This window comes from Vicugna pacos, unplaced genomic scaffold (genome assembly GCF_048564905.1).
Source record: "Vicugna pacos unplaced genomic scaffold, VicPac4 SAC-SAT, whole genome shotgun sequence".
Lineage (NCBI taxonomy): Eukaryota > Metazoa > Chordata > Mammalia > Artiodactyla > Camelidae > Vicugna > Vicugna pacos.
The window spans coordinates 11719011-11723685 of record NW_027328721.1 but is presented as its reverse complement, the minus strand read 5'-3'; positions in this window follow the sequence as shown (position 1 = coordinate 11723685).

Genomic DNA, 4675 nt, shown 5'->3' with positions numbered 1-4675 from the left:
ATGCTAGGGGGGTTTGCAGGAAATCCCAGTGACAGAGGCTGCCTCCCCAAGGTCAGGGAAGGTATTTCTCGGACTTCCCCGGACAGGGAACACCTGTGCCTGAAGAGAGCTGCGTGGAGGTGTCTCTCGAGCTCCCCCACGCACTGACAATGGTTCCGGAACCCTGAGCGTGGGGAGGTTCCACCGACGGTCGGCAGTGCGTGGGTTCCAACGGAATGCCTGAGCTGGTCTCCCCTGAGGGTTTTCCTAATGTCTCTGTGCCAGGGAATGCTAGGGGGGTTTGCAGGAAATCCCAGTGACAGAGGCTGCCTCCCCAAGTTCAGGGAAGTTATTTCTCGGACTTCCCCGGACAGGGAACACCTGTGCCTGAAGAGAGCTGCGTGGAGGTGTCTCTCGAGCTCCCCCACGCACTGACAATGCTTCCGGAACCCTGAGCGTGGGGAGGTTCCACCAACGGTCGGCAGCGCGTGGGTTCCAACGGAATGCCTGAGCTGGTCTCCCCTGAGGGTTTTCCTAATGTCTCTGTGCCAGGGAATGCTAGGGGGGTTTGCAGGAAATCCCAGTGAAAGAGGCTGCCTCCCCAAGGTCAGGGAAGGTATTTCTCGGACTTCCCCGGACAGGGAACACCTGTGCCTGAAGAGAGCTGCGTGGAGGTGTCTCTCGAGCTCCCCCACGCACTGACAATACTTCCGGAACCCTGAGCGTGGGGAGGTTCCACCAACGGTCGGCAGCGCGTGGGTTCCAACGGAATGCCTGAGCTGGTCTCCCCTGAGGGTTTTCCTAATGTCTCTGTGCCAGGGAATGCTAGGGGGGTTTGCAGGAAATCCCAGTGACAGAGGCTGCCTCCCCAAGGTCAGGGAATGTATTTCTCGGACTTCCCCGGACAGGGAACACCTGTGCCTGAAGAGAGCTGCGTGGAGGTGTCTCTCGAGCTCCCCCACGCACTGACAATGCTTCCGGAACCCTGAGGGTGGGGAGGTTCCACCAACGGTCGGCAGCGCGTGGGTTCCAACGGAATGTCTGAGCTGGTTTCCCCTGAGGGTTTTCCTAATGTCTCTGTGCCATGGAATGCTAGGGGGGTTTGCAGGAAATCCCAGTGACAGAGGCTGCCTCCCCAAGGTCAGGGAAGGTATTTCTCGGACTTCCCCGGACAGGGAACACCTGTGCCTGAAGAGAGCTGCGTGGAGGTGTCTCTCGAGCTCCCCCACGCACTGACAATGCTTCCGGAACCCTGAGCGTGGGGAGGTTCCACCAACGGTCGGTAGCGCGTGGGTTCCAACGGAATGCCTGAGCTGGTCTCCCCTGAGGGTTTTCCTAATGTCTCTGTGCCAGGGAATGCTAGGGGGGTTTGCAGGAAATCCCAGTGACAGAGGCTGCCTCCCCAAGGTCAGGGAAGGTATTTCTCGGACTTCCCCGGACAGGGAACACCTGTGCCTGAAGAGAGCTGCGTGGAGGTGTCTCTCGAGCTCCCCCACGCACTGACAATGCTTCTGGAACCCTGAGCGTGGGGAGGTTCCACCAACGGTCGGCAGCGCGTGGGTTCCAACGGAATGCCTGAGCTGGTCTCCCCTGAGGGTTTTCCTAATGTCTCTGTGCCAGGGAATGCTAGGGGGGTTTGCAGGAAATCCCAGTGACAGAGGCTGCGTCCCCAAGGTCAGGGAAGGTATTTCTCGGACTTCCCCGGACAGGGAACACATGTGCCTGAAGAGAGCTGCGTGGAGGTGTCTCTCGAGCTCCCCCACGCACTGACAATGCTTCCGGAACCCTGAGCGTGGGGAGGTTCCACCAACGGTCGGCAGCGCGTGGGTTCCAACGGAATGTCTGAGCTGGTTTCCCCTGAGGGTTTTCCTAATGTCTCTGTGCCAGGGAATGCTAGGGGGGTTTGCAGGAAATCCCAGTGACAGAGGCTGCCTCCCCAAGGTCAGGGAAGGTATTTCTCGGACTTCCCCGGACAGGGAACACCTGTGCCTGAAGAGAGCTGCGTGGAGGTGTCTCTCGAGCTCCCCCACGCACTGACAATGCTTCCGGAACCCTGAGAGTGGGGAGGTTCCATCAACGGTCGGTAGCGCGTGGGTTCCAACGGAATGCCTGAGCTGGTCTCCCCTGAGGGTTTTCCTAATGTCTCTGTGCCAGGGAATGCTAGGGGTGTTTGCAGGAAATCCCAGTGACAGAGGCTGCCTCCCCAAGGTCAGGGAAGGTATTTCTCGGACTTCCCCGGACAGGGAACACCTGTGCCTGAAGAGAGCTGCGTGGAGGTGTCTCTCGAGCTCCCCCACGCACTGACAATGCTTCTGGAACCCTGAGCGTGGGGAGGTTCCAACAACGGTCGGCAGCGCGTGGGTTCCAACGGAATGCCTGAGCTGGTCTCCCCTGAGGGTTTTCCTAATTTCTCTGTGCCAGGGAATGCTAGGGGGGTTTGCAGGAAATCCCAGTGACAGAGGCTGCCTCCCCAAGGTCAGGGAAAGTATTTCTCGAACTTCCCCGGACAGGGAACACCTGTGCCTGAAGAGAGCTGCGTGGAGGTGTCTCTCGAGCTCCCCCACGCACTGACAATGCTTCCGGAACCCTGAGCGTGGGGAGGTTCCACCAACGGTCGGCAGCGCGTGGGTTCCAACGGAATGTCTGAGCTGGTTTCCCCTGAGGGTTTTCCTAATGTCTCTGTGCCATGGAATGCTAGGGGGGTTTGCAGGAAATCCCAGTGACAGAGGCTGCCTCCCCAAGGTCAGGGAAGGTATTTCTCGGACTTCCCCGTACAGGGAACACCTGTGCCTGAAGAGAGCTGCGTGGAGGTGTCTCTCGAGCTCCCCCACGCACTGACAATGCTTCCGGAACCCTGAGCGTGGGGAGGTTCCACCAACGGTCGGTAGCGCGTGGGTTCCAACGGAATGCCTGAGCTGGTCTCCCCTGAGGGTTTTCCTAATGTCTCTGTGCCAGGGAATGCTAGGGGGGTTTGCAGGAAATCCCACTGACAGAGGCTGCCTCCCCAAGGTCAGGGAAGGTATTTCTCGGACTTCCCCGGACAGGGAACACCTGTGCCTGAAGAGAGCTGCGTGGAGGTGTCTCTCGAGCTCCCCCACGCTCTGACAATGCTTCTGGAACCCTGAGCGTGGGGAGGTTCCACCAACGGTCGGCAGCGCGTGGGTTCCAACGGAATGCCTGAGCTGGTCTCCCCTTAGGGTTTTCCTAATGTCTCTGTGCCAGGGAATGCTAGGGGGGTTTGCAGGAAATCCCAGTGACAGAGGCTGCCTCCCCAAGGTCAGGGAAGGTATTTCTCGGACTTCCCCGGACAGGGAACACCTGTGCCTGAAGAGAGCTGCGTGGAGTTGTCTCTCGAGCTCCCCCACGCACTGACAATGGTTCCGGAACCCTGAGCGTTGGGAGGTTCCACCAACGGTCGGCAGCGCGTGGGTTCCAACGGAATGCCTGAGCTGGTCTCCCCTGTGTGTTTTCCTAATGTCTCTGTGCCAGGGAATGCTAGGGGGGTGCAGGAAATCCCAGTGACAGAGGCTGCCTCCCCAAGGTCAGGGAAGGTATTTCTCGGATTTCCCCGGACAGGGAACACCTGTGCCTGAAGAGAGCTGCGTGGAGGTGTCTCTCGAGCTCCCCCACGCACTGACAATGCTTCCGGAACCCTGAGCGGGGGAGGTTCCACCAACGGTCGGCAGCGCGTGGGTTCCAACGGAATGCCTGAGCTGGTCTCCCCTGAGGGTTTTCCTAATGTCTCTGTGCCAGGGAATGCTAGGGGTGTTTGCAGGAAATCCCAGTGACAGAGGCTGCCTCCCCAAGGTCAGGGAAGGTATTTCTCGGACTTCCCCGGACAGGGAACACCTGTGCCTGAAGAGAGCTGCGTGGAGGTGTCTCTCGAGCTCCCCCACGCACTGACAATGGTTCCGGAACCCTGAGCGTGGGGAGGTTCCAGCGACGGTCGGCAGCGCGTGGGTTCCAACGGAATGCCTGAGCTGGTCTCCCCTGAGGGTTTTCCTAATGTCTCTGTGCCAGGGAATGCTAGGGGGGTTTGCAGGAAATCCCAGTGACAGAGGCTGCCTCCCCAAGGTCAGGGAAGGTATTTCTCGGACTTCCCCGGACAGGGAACACCTGTGCCTGAAGAGAGCTGCGTGGAGGTGTCTCTCGAGCTCCCCCACGCACTGACAATGCTTCCGGAACCCTGAGAGTGGGGAGGTTCCACCAACGGTCGGTAGCGCGTGGGTTCCAACGGAATGCCTGAGCTGGTCTCCCCTGAGGGTTTTCCTAATGTCTCTGTGCCAGGGAATGCTAGGGGGGTTTGCAGGAAATCCCAGTGACAGAGGCTGCCTCCCCAAGGTCAGGGAAGGTATTTCTCGGACTTCCCCGGACAGGGAACACCTGTGCCTGAAGAGAGCTGCGTGGAGGTGTCTCTCGAGCTCCCCCACGCACTGACAATGCTTCCGGAACCCTGAGCGTGGGGAGGTTCCACCAACGGTCGGCAGCGCGTGGGTTCCAACGGAATGCCTGAGCTGGTCTCCCCTGAGGGTTTTCCTAATGTCTCTGTGCCAGGGAATGCTAGGGGGGTTTGCAGGAAATCCCAGTGACAGAGGCTGCCTCCCCAAGGTCAGGGAAGGTATTTCTAGGACTTCCCCGGACAGGGAACACCTGTGCCTGAAGAGAGCTGCGTGGAGGTGTCTCTCGAGCTCCCCCA